This window comes from Crinia signifera, chromosome 19, assembly GCF_055691185.1.
Source record: "Crinia signifera chromosome 19, ASM5569118v1, whole genome shotgun sequence".
In the NCBI taxonomy this organism is placed as follows: domain Eukaryota; kingdom Metazoa; phylum Chordata; class Amphibia; order Anura; family Myobatrachidae; genus Crinia; species Crinia signifera.
Window position 1 is genome coordinate 122,712,244 of NC_139226.1, and position 13,309 is coordinate 122,725,552.

The following is a 13,309-nucleotide window of genomic DNA, read 5'->3' on the forward strand; positions in this document are numbered from 1 at the left end:
ATGAAGGTTATTCCGATCGGTGCGGCCAAACGTGCGTACGTTCCATATGTGCCTAATTATGTGCCTAAGTGTTTTAAATCTACAGTTATTACGCCGGTTCCTAAAAAAAGGAAAGTTGATAGCCTGAATGACTACCGGCCGATCGCCTTAACATCTTTAATTATGAAGGCTTTTGAGAGATTAGTTCTTGCTCACGTTAAAGAAAGCATTCCTCCTGGCTTTGACTCCTTTCAGTTTGCCTACAAGGCTAATAGATCCACGGATGATGCAGTGCTTATGTTAGTTCATAAGATTTCTGCTCATCTTGATTCAAAGGGATCCTCTGCCTGGATCTTGTTTGTAGATTATAGTTCGGCCTTTAATACCGTAGTTCCATCCACATTAGTGGGCAAACTTTCCAGTATCGGATTAAGTGGGCCCATGTGTGGCTGGATTCTGGACTTTTTATCTAACAGGCCTCAGGTCGTTAGGGTGAAGAACCAGGTATCTGGCGAATTGATAGTTAACACAGGTGTCCCCCAGGGGTGTGTTTTGAGCCCCCTGTTGTATTCATTATTTACTTATGATTGTACTACCAGCTCCGATTCTGTTCAAATTATTAAATTTGCGGACGATATTGCCATTCTAGGTCTCATCTCTCATGATGATGAGTCAAAGTACAGGACGGAAGTGTCCAAATTGGAGTCATGGAGCAGTGAGAATTGTTTGATCCTGAACGTGAGCAAGACAAAAGAAATGATCGTGGATTTTTAGAAAATTACACAAGACTACATATTGCCCACTGGTTTTAAATGGTCAACAGGTGGAGACTGTTGATTCTTTTAAATTTTTGGGTGTAAATATATCTAAGGACCTTTCATGGAGCACTCACATCAATATTACCGTCAAAAAGGCCCACCAGCGTATGTTTTTTCTTAGGAAACTGCACCTGGCTGGCATGAGTGAGAGAACTCTGGTGAGCTTTTACTCATGTGTGATTAAGAGTGTCCTCACTTACGGTGCTGTGGCATGGTTTGGTCCCTGTTCGGCAGCTGACCGTAAGTCTTTACAGAGGGTGGTGTCAACTGCAGGTAAAACGATTGGGGTAGTCTTACCAAGTTTACAAGATATTTTTAAAAAGCGACTTCTCTCTAAGACTAATAGTATCCTGAGGGATCCCACCCACCCAAATAGTGATCTCTTCTCCTTACTTCCATCAAATAAACGATACCGTTCAGTTTTATGTAAAACCAAACGATATAGGGAGAGTTTTTTTCCAGTAGCAATCCGCACTTTAAACACTTTAAATATTTTAAATGTTTAGGGTTATTTATGATCTATGCACAATCCTGTAGTCAAGTGTACCTCTTTTTTATTGTTTTTGTATTTGTATTGTTTACAATTTATTTTCGTCTAATGTTCATTGTATGTGGACGTTTTATGATAATAAAGATTCTATTCTATTCTATAACGTACGCTCTCCGTACGCGGCCGTTGAGGTTAAGTCCACCCACAGATCAGCCGCATACGTACGGGCAGAAACAACGTCAAAGGGGAGTGGCGTACAATTGAGCGTACGCCAACGTACACGGACGGATCAGCCCTTAGACTCCGACAACTGGCGTACAACAGAGCGTAAGCCACCGTTTACGGACGTCTCTCGTCCGTCTTCCCACCGACTTCTTGCGGCAATCTGAGCGTACGCCAGCTTGCACGGACGGCTCGCTATTGTTTTCAATGGAAAACTCAGCTTATGTCACCGCTCGTGAGAGTGAGCGTACGTCCGTGCACGCTGCCATACCCTTCACATATATGGACCTGCAAATCTTGCCTTTCATCTATAATTAAGAAAATTAATTAATTATTCGAATTGTTATTCAATTATTGTTTTCTATTAACTCAATTGTCTACCTTAATAAAGACCCTAATAACACAACATTTTAACCCTCATTACATGTATATTTGTTATGTTCTAATGTGGCATTTTAATCACTATCTATGTGTCCCCACATTGCTTTTACTTGTAAATAAATTTATGTTGGTGTTTGTGTGTATGTATTAAATTATGTCCATAATTAGTTTGATCTGATTTTTATAACATGTATACCTACCCTGATGTGATGTGTGATGTTTTCATCTAACAACAATAAAAAATCATGCCTTTTCACTATGTGTTATTTCACCCCAAAACACACACACATTCACACATCATTCATTACCCCTCACCTCAAATTACCAATATAACTTACATTACACATCTGTATGTACCTGCCCTTACAAACACTCTCACATATTTCACATTAAAAACACAGGCAACTTCTAACTTTACAAAAACTTTTATTTACAACAAACATAATAAGGGGGGTATAAAAAAAAATTACATGAGGGCCTCCAGACGGACAAAAAGAATATGTAAATAAAATAAAGTAAGGAATATTTCCCTCATGATATTGGCCACCTCCTCCTGGTGCTGTTCAGTGTCTGTAGTGAAGGGGAAAAAAACATTACAGTATATTTAATATATCATATACACAAATGTTTGTTAGATTGTAAATAATAGGAATTTGGGAGTTAAGTGTGAAGGCCACATACATTTTTCAACTACATTGAAGATGGGTCTGCTGTAAACATGGTCCAAAATACTATTCTGTTGACACACACATACTGTACATATTACATAAAATTATAAAAATTACTCCTTCTTGGATGAATGTATGCTGTATCCCAATTGGTAGTTTTGTTTTGGGGGATTCACCTCTAACCTCACAATTAGGCTGTGCTATTTTTGGGTTATGACATTGTTACGGCTTAAGCACTCCTTACTATTTTAAATTTAGGACATTGCTGTACAAATTATAGGCCTAAAGCTGTGTTTGTAAAGCATGCATCCGCATGGCCTCACACACTATGAACAAAACAATCTATAAATTAATGTTGCACATCATGCTGGGAAGTGGAGTTACCCAACACCTGGACCCACATAACTACAACACCACTAATGTCGGATATCTCATTGGATGTACTGTTATGTCAATTATTCAAGGGGTGAGCCATGGCCACACTCCAAAAAACCATAAAGGGGACCCTTGTTCCTGGAGAAGGACAGGCCACACCTCATGGTCGCCCTGCAGTGATATGTTGCAACTAACGTTGATGTTGGATACACATATGTGGTTGTTGTGATTGTTTATGTGTAGAAATGTGTAGGTAAACATTAGACACATTATTTACTTACGGCTAGTTGAGCCATCCTGCTCGCCGCTGGTTGGGAGTCCGGTGGTTGGGGGGGTCAGGAGCAAGGGGGATGGGATAGGACTTGGGATACAGGTAGTGGGTTGGAGTGGGGATTGGAGAGGGTTGGGGGTGGGTGGTGGAGAGGTGTAGGGGGGTTGGAAATGGGGTGGGGAGGGGGTGGGGGTAGGGGAGGGGGTGGGGGTAGGGGTGTGGGTGGGGGTAGGGGTGTGGGTGGGGGTGTGGGTGGGGGTAGGGGAGGGGGTGGGGGTAGGGGAGTGGCTGGTGGAAGGGGATGTAGAAATTTGGTGGTCACCAGCAGGACCCATAGTCTCCTCCTCTTCCTCCTCCTCTTCCTCCTCCTCTTCCTCCTCCTGGGCTGCCTGCTCCCGGGCTGCCTGCTCCCGGGCTGCCTCCTCCCGGGCTTCCATGCGTGCCCTTGCCCGTGCTGAAATGTTCATGTTGATGGCATAGAAATCGAAGGTTGGGTTTCATAAAAATGGGGGAAAGAAAAATTCACATTAGTCATGCTCATAACCTTAGAAATTATCATTGCTGTTATATTTCAGACATTTATCATGCTAACTAATTGATATGCTACACCCAAAAACAGAGCGACTACTTATACCCCCCCTATACACCCCATATACAACCCATATACACCCCATATACACCCCCTATACCCCCCTATACACCCCCTATACACCCCCTATACCCCCCCTATACACCCCATATACACCCCCTATACCCCCCCTATACACCCCCTATACACCCCCTATACCCCCCCTATACACCCCCTATACACCCCTATACCCCCATATACACCCCCTATACCCCCCTATACACCCCCTATACACCCCATATACACCCCCTATACACCCCCTATACACCCCCTATACCCCCCCCTATACACCCCCTATACACCCCATATACACCCCATATACCCCCCCTATACACCCCATATACACCCCCTATACCCCCCCTATACACCCCATATACACCCCCTATACACCCCCTATACACCCCATATACACCCCCTATACACCCCATATACACCCCCTATACACCCCCTATACACCCATATACACCAACATACTCATGAACATATTTCTAAAAAGTACAGAAATCATTGAAAAAAAACGCAGACATACTAGTTAATAAAAACTTACATCGGGCAATATGGCGGCGAATGGAACTCAGCATCACTGGCTGGCGCCGGCGCAGGTCAGACCAGCGCCGCTCGACTTGTGCCAGGCTTCTCTGTACGCCGGTCCGGGCGTATATTAGCCGGCGGGCAGCATTATATGCCCGCCGCTTGTCCATGTTGGACACATATGGGCCCCTGGGCCCCAGGCGCCGGTCCATGACCTCAACCAAGGCCACCAGCTCCTGGGTAGAAAATGCGCTAGCCCTGGTTGAAGTCATATTGGCAATGGCGCAGTTATTAATTGCAGGTACATATATCACTTTTGGTGCTTGCTGATTGGTCTAAAAAAATGTTTGTTTAGTATTATCTTTATTAATCCTTCTTACATTAACAAACTGGATGCGAATAGAAACTTACGCGGACCGTTCTGATATACACACACCATAACCAACAGCATGCTTTGAATGTATAGAGAGACGTACTGTATATACAGTGTGCTGAAAATAATACACGCAACCGTCTACTAATAAATACGCTGCTAAAAAAGGCACAATGCAACATGTTTGTGTATGACAATTTCATACTCATTACATATGTAAGGAAAGCATTATAACGTGATGTTTGGAAATGTGACTCAGAAAGCATACACGAACTCCAACAGATACCAGCTGACAACACTCATCATTGGAATGACAGGTGCACACATTTCACCATGTAGCACACAATGCTCCACAACCTGTGTATGTGCATATACAGGTGAATGATCAGGTGCGTTGAGACCTGCGTAATTTAAGCGGGAATTATCGCCGGGAAATATCGGCGTAAATTAGCTACTACATTGCGGGGAAAAATATACGCCCCCTTGTTCATGGCGGGAGATTACCATAAAAATATTCAGTCAGATGCAGGCCAGAATTGCTGCAAACATGTCTAGCTCAGATGATTCCGCAGCTGAGGACGCTCTACAGAGAGCTACAGCAGAATCCCTGCTTGAAGCTTTGCAGAAGAGGGAACAGGAGCGGAGAAGGAGGGCCCAAGAGAGAAGTAGCCTGCAAGACCAAGCGGGCCCCTCACTAACAGGCCCTGTTCAAACTCCACCAGCTCCACAAGGGCCAAGCAACCAGCCAGAACAAGAGGTTGCATCTCTCCAAACAGGTGTGACCCAGCAGGTGCATGGTGAGAGAACTGGGGCCACCAGAAAAGGAGCTGCAACATCTAGGGTGAGGACTGAGCAGGATACCACCACCAAAAAGAGAAACCCTGCATTTGTAGAGGCCGAATTGAGAATTTTAGTGCCCAGGGCACGCGAATGGATCAAATTGGCAACCAGGAAGCCGGGTGCCAGTGCAAGGAGAAACCTTTGGGACAAGATCACAGAGGAAGTGAACCAGGTGTCACCAGTGGTCAGAGATTGGCTAGCGGTGAAGAAAAGGCAAGTGTGTTTGTCCCCTGATAATGTCATATGTGTGTACATATGTTACATGTATGTTTTGAGAATAATAGAAAGGTGTGTTTGTAGATAGTGCTACACTTCAATGTCACATGTGAACACAACCATGTCTAATAACCCACATTTATATATGAAACATGCACCATTGGTGTGATGTGAGGTTATGGGCACAGTTCTGCTCATGTGAAGTATGTGAAGTATGTGATGGGACAAGAGAAAGTGTGTTTTTGAAAGAGTTGTAACATGTTCCATATGATGCTACTGAAACAAGAATGACCAAACTGTGCACATGTAGCTGGTGAGAAACTACACATCCCAGTATGCCATCCCATAGTTAAATTACTCCATAATAACCACACTGTCAAGCTATGGTGGAATGTGTAGTTTCACAACAGGTGGAGGTGCATAATTTGGCCATGGATGATGTCATTTCTGCATAGTGATCTATGTATGTGCATTTAGTGGCCTAATGAATGAGATGTGACACTGAAATGCCTCCTAATGGAGACATTAATGTGTGTGTGGGACACATATGGCTAAAAAACATAAGATCACCCATACTAGGAAATGTAACATAGTCATGATGTTCACTAGCACAGTGGTGCACATATCTCATGGTGATATTTGTATTTTTAAACTTGTAGGTGGACAGACTTCAAAACGACACTGAAGAGGAAGATGACTGACCGGTACAACCACAGCATGTCCACCGGGAGGGGGCCTATGCCAGACACCTTGGAATATACCCCCCTGGAGCAGGAGGCCTTGGATGTAATTGATGTGGCCGAGGTCAGGGGGATATCCAATATGGATAGTGAGCTCCCGGTGGAGGTCTTTGATGCTGCTTTTGCTGGTAAGTCACAGTAATGCATTGTATTTTGAAAGATATTTTTTAGTGCGTATGTGATGGTGACATTGTTTTCAATTATTATCCTAGAAGAAGCAGAAACCCAGGATGAACCGGCAGCATCTTCCTCTGCAGAGCCACAGGTGGAGCAAGTGGTCCAGCCTCCACCAAGACGACACCCCCAGGCACACGACACATGGGATGCCAGCTTTATGGTGATGCTGGAGAGGATCGAGAAGCAAGGGGTGGATGCTGCGGTCCGTCAGCAGCAGGTTGGGGAATTTCTGGCGGATTGGAAGGCCACAAACAGGCAGCAGTGTGAGGCCTTCAACCGCATGAATGACACTCTGGCGGCTGGCATGCAAAGCATTGCCCAACAACTCAGCCGCCAGAATGAAATTCTTGCGGAGCTGCTGACCACCGCCAGGTCCCTAAGGGACAATCCCCCATCTGCTGGCCCACCCCAAGCTGCTCCCCAACCTTCCACCTCTGCTGACCCTCCTGTGTCCACTAGGGGAAGACGCCGCAAGCCATCTGAGCCAAAGGCCCCTGTCCCCAAGGCCCCATCTAAAAAGGGGAAAAAACTGCCCAAATAATGAGACCTGGTTCACTTCCTCTGTGGTTGGACCCCAAATGTTTAAATTGCACTGGACATCCACTTCCTGAGTTGGCCATCGATCCATTTTCGTGCCATGGGCATTAAAGTTCTTATTTTGACCTCTACAAATGCAGGATAAATTTTTGGTGGTGTGTATCTTGCTTAGTATTCACCCTGGTTGTTGCAGTACGTATTCTGGTGTCCCCATTTCTTTCACCATTGCATTTGCAGGGTAACACATGTTTGGAGATATGCAACCTGTTGTTCTGGCTGTTTTTTTATTTTTGTGTATATTTTATTTGTTTATTTGATTTATGACATTAAAGTGTCAAATAAGCTGTGATGCTGAACAGCAAATACATTTATTTTACCAATTAAAACACAATTATTGTATGTGTAATTTCTTGTGTGAAACAAATACTACATTTATGTGTACTTACTGACCAGGGTATTTTTGAGCATTTCTTGAAGTGTGGTAGAAGTTTCCCATGTGTAACCCTCTCCATGGCCATTCACATGTTCCTATCCAACTTTTCCCTGCTAATTAGTTTGTGTCAGCACATGTGCAGAGCAACTTAATTAATAGGTGAGAAAGCAGTTTGTGTGCAGGTGAGGTAGCTCCTACATTAGTAGGTAAAAGCAGGTCCAGAACAATGCTTTCCTCATGGAGTGGGTGAGGTAGACAAACAAGGGTCAAAAGGGACATTTGTGTAGGAATGCATATGTGTCCTCCCTAAAAAAAGATGTGTGAATCGGCCAAACATGATAAAATTGCTTGTGGACAAACATGTTTAACTTTGTACATACAGTATATATGATTTTTCAGTGTCATAAGCAGATGTAGGAATCCTTTGTTAGAGAGATGTGAGTGCAATAATGTGATTGGTGGCATCTTACATCCAGAGTGTAGTAAAATCCAATTCATAGCAGATCAGATAGTGGTACAGGTTTGGATTTTGGGTACTATACAAAGATTGTGTGCAAAATAGTGGGCATGGGCTTAAAACATTGCTGAAACATCCTTTGTAGGTGTTAGATGTGGTTTATGTAATTGTATCATAAATACAAAACCTATGTTTGTATTAGAGTGAACACGTTGACACATGTCGACTTGCGTAGATTGAGTGTGCTACTGTGTAAAGTCTATGAAAGCACGTAGTGAATGTGTATAACTGTTTAACAAATACCTACCTTAGCATATATAAGCAGGTCTTAAAAAGATTCTTACCTTAAATTAAACAAACCTTTAAATGTCGAGAAGTATAGAAAGATAAGCTTCCAATGTGTTTGAGTGCTGTGTGTAGGCTTGCAGGTAGTGAAATCATGGTTTGGACTTAATAGACTGCAGCATTGCTTATTACATTCAGGTGTATGTGTTTGAGTAGTAATCAGCGTAAATTAGCAAACCCAGGCGCACGCTGGCATGCGGTATCTGTAGGGGTGGTCTGAGGTGGCGGTTGGCGGCCGCCTGTTTTGTGTCCGAAATGAACGGTGCTTTAGTCGATCGTGCGGTAGTAGCACCGCTCATTTTTGGTGCACACCCCCGTGTACGCCCATATTTACGCCCATTTTCCCTCATTATTTCGGCCGCTCCCCTCATCACGCCCCTATGCCGCCCCCAATGCCCGTACTCTCGCGTACAGGTTTTTTCGCATGGAGAGACCCGTCCGTAAGCGTTGTGGAGTGTTCGCGCCTGCGCATTGGAGATGGTACGCATGCGCAGATCATCAAAAAACCCGGAACGTACGCGTACGGGCCGGCCGCACCAACCAGAATAAGGCCCTTAATCTGGAATTTGTGATTAGTGCTCAGCAGACCAATTGTCATTAAACTCTGCTCATTCTGAACAGAAGTAGAAACCACCATGTGTCATTGAATGCAATTTACAAGAAAGGTAGGTGGCTTACAAGCAGTTGTTGCCTGGAGCCCTATGAAGACAAGACTGGCCATCGGAAACTAGTGGTTGGCAACCATCAATGTTTCTGATTTAATGCTTTATCCATTCACAGCTGGGATTATTATAATTGCCAGCATTGCATGCTTCTCTGCAATGGCTCCCCCAAACATATGACCTTTCAACTTTCACATAGCTCCTTGGCAGATGAAAAAATGTCTGGGTTCCACTCAATACTAAATAACCATTGATGGTTAAACCACAGGTTTTGTGGTTACCTTTCAATAGCAACATACCTTTACAGGGAATATTACCATGGTGGCAACACCACCTATCGGTGAACATCTTGTGATGGCCATTCCTAATTGGCTCGGTTTTTAGTAGTAGTGCTTTTGTTTCACTTTTATGGGTCATACTTATCAAATAAAATTTGGAGCATAGCCCCAAAAACACGTTTTCTGGCATAACTCACAGGTATTAAATATACTCAAGATGTATGTATGGTATTTGCTGCATGCTTCCATTTGTATTAGAAAAGCAGTCACATAGGTTTTTATGGAAGCTGCTTAATAGTAGAATTAATCACCATGGAGTGTATTCCGCACTGGACCAGATATAGGAGGTTATTTTGATCGGAGCGGCCAAACGTGCGTACGTTCGCTATTAACGTACGCTATCTGTACGCGGCCGTTGGGGTTAAGTCCACCCACAACTCAGCCGCATACGTACGGCCAGAAACAACGTCGAAGGGGAGTGGCGTACAAATGTGCGTACGCCAACGTACACGGACGGGCCAGCCCGACAACTGGCGTACAATTGAGCGTACACCACCGTTTACGGACGTCTCTCGTCCGTCTTCCCACCGACTTCTTGCGGCTATCTGAGCGTACGCCAGCTTGCACGGACGGGTCCCTATTGTTTTCAATAGAAAACTCAGCTTATGTCACCGCTCGTGAGAGTGAGCGTACGTCCGTGTACGCTGACATACCCTTCACATATATGGACCTGCAAATCTTGCCTTTCAACTATAATTATGAAAATTAATTAATTGATTGAATTAATTAATGTGCAAAATAGTGGCCATGGGCTTAAAACATTGCTGAAACATCCTTTGTAGGTGTTAGATGTGGTTTATGTTATTGTATCCTAAATACAAAACCTATGTTTGTATTAGAGTGAACACGTTGACACATGTCGACTTGTGTAGATTGAGTGTGCTACTGTGTAAAGTCTATGAAAGCACGTAGTGAATGTGTATAACTGTTTAACAAATACCTACCTTAGCATATATAAGCAGGTCTTACAAAGATTCTTACCTTAAATTAAACAAACCTTTAAATGTAGAGAAGTATAGAAAGATAAGCTTCCAATGTGTTTGAGTGCTGTGTGTAGGCTTGCAGGTAGTGAAATCATGGTTTGGACTTAATAGACTGCAGCATTGGTTATTACATTCAGGTGTATGTGTTTGGTAGTAATCAGCGTAAATTAGCAAATCCAGGCGCACGCTGGCATGCGGTATCTGTAGGGGTGGTTTGAGATGGCGGTTGGCGGCCGCCTGTTTTGTGTCCGAAATGAACGGTGCTTTAGTCGATCGTGCGGTAGTAGCACCACTCATTTTTGGTGCACACCCCCGTGTACGCCCATATTTACGCCCATTTTCCCTCATTATTTCGGCCGCTTCCCTCATCACGCCCCTATGCCGCCCCCAATGCCCGTACACTCGCGTATGGGTTTTTTCGCACGTAGAGACCCGTCCGTAAGCGTTGTGGAGTGTTCGCGCCTGCGCATTAGCGAATGTACGCATGCGCAGATCATAAAAAACCCCGGGACGTACGCGTACGGCCCGGCCGCACCAACCAGAATAAGGCCCATAGAGTGTACAGTAGTGGAAAAAAAAGAGCTCTAATGGTCAATATGATATCAGAGCATTGATAATCAAAAATTGTACACAATTTGGCTTAGATAAGGATCAATATAATATATTATACTGTCAGCATCTCAACGGATGAGAACATCAAATTCTTATCTGTTATACATACACCATGATTTATACTACAAATATAGCAAATGATTCTGTAAATATTTCAAGTATTTTATTATTGATCTTTCTCTGAGGCAAAATGTGTAAAATTTATTTTTTATTTTTGTGAAACCATTATTTTAGCATAAGTAAATGAAAAGTTATTTCACTATACCATGTTGTTAAAAGTGTGCCTCCAAACCAGATATTTCTTTGTTTGGCTGTGGTTGCAGTCATAGCTCTTCGTTGTATAAATAATAGTTGAATTAACCAAGCTCTAGAATTCAAACCATTTAACCCTTTGCAAGGCCATTTCAAAATTTGTGTTCCAGCACCTGAATAATAATAATAATAATAATAATAATAATAATAATAATAATAATAATAATAATAATGATACTTGGGAGGGGGTAGCATGGTAGGCACCTAAGAGGGCATGGCTGGTGGAAAGGTGGTAAGTAGTGCCATCACAATCCCATCATTATGGATCCACCCCTGTTAATCAGTGCAAATCACATAATCAGGTTCCCCTGGTACCGCCCACATGTACTCTGTTGTGGGTGGCTGTGTAGGGGCAGGATGTGGTTCAAGAAGGCTTGTTGCATCTGGCTGGAAAATGGGATAGTTGCCCAACTTTCCAGGGGACCGGACGTGCCACCCAAGTATGATTATGATGATGATAATTACAAGCAGTATGATGATTACTGCAAGCAGTAACTTACTGTAGATTACTGCATGCTGGAGATATTATCACAGCATAACACTAAGATTCAATGATTTACTAGAAATGTGTGCAGTAGCTGGACTTCTCCCTGATGCAACTACTCTTCTTTACCTTTTAATTTACAGATTGGAAATATTCTAATTAAAATTGACAGGGAGACACCTTCATCATATACTGGCCTTGGATTTTACCTCAGTTCATTAATGACTCTAGCAGACAGCCTTTCTACAAACAGAAATTACAAAGAGCCCCTAAGAAATTTACAAGCAGGCACTGAATTTAAATGAGATCAGGAAGCAAGCAGCAACCCAACGGGCTTCCATTTTATATATGTATTGTACAACACATTGAAGATCTGATAAAAAAAAAAATGTTACTGGTGTCTGGGAATAAAAATGTTCTAAACAAAGGCTTCATGAGACTAAATCCCTTATTACAAACATTCTATTATGTTCTTTTTGTGAAGTGTATAAAAAAATATGTGAAATAAATATAAAAACAAATATTATGAATAATCATTAAGCCAAAAATATTAACAATTAAGTTTTATTCTGCTTTTGTTGTGACTCTCTACAACAGTGGTGGCCAACCTGTGGCTCTTGAGCCTCATGCGGCTCTCCCCCTTGTAAAGTGCGGCTCCTGCTCCCACTGCTGCCCGCCGCCCACCGTCTGTCTCAGTCCCCCCTGCTGCCGGTTCGCTGAATCCCTTCTCCTTCTGAGGGGAGGAGAGCGCGCATCGCACACCTTACTGTGCATCCTTGTGACTGGGCCATCCACCAATCAGAGCTCATGGGCCAGCAGCCAATCAGGAGCCGGCCAGCGAGCTTTGATTGGTGGGCGGCCCAGTCACAGGGAAGTGAGGGGGAAGGAGACGCGCGGTGTGCTGTGCTCTCCTCCCATCGGTGACATGACAGGAGGACTGCATGGGGACACCAGACTGTCCTCTCCCCGCCTGACAGCAGCAACAACGGTGAGTGCTGCTGCTGGGAAATTTGCACTGTGGGGGCATAGCAGTTTGTGGCACTGTGGGGGCATAGCAGTTTGTGGCACTGTGGGGGCATACCAGCTTTTTGGCACTGTGGGGGCATACCAGCTTTTTGGCACTGTGGGGGCATACTCGGCACCGTGTGGTGCATACCTGGCACCGTGGGGGGCATATGTGTATCTGGCACTATTGGGGGCATATGTATATATGGCACTGCACTATTGGAGGCATATTTGTATCACACCCACCCAATGGGTCAAAATAGACTACGCCCCTTTTTTTGGCGCATGCGCCTTCGGCACGCGCATGATGTCGGCTCTTTAGCTTTACTACCGATATTTTTCGGCTTTTTACCTCTGACCGGTTGGCCACCCCTGCTCTACAAAGTAGCAGTGTGGTAGGAAAATGAGTTGCTGAACAAACATTATGAATTA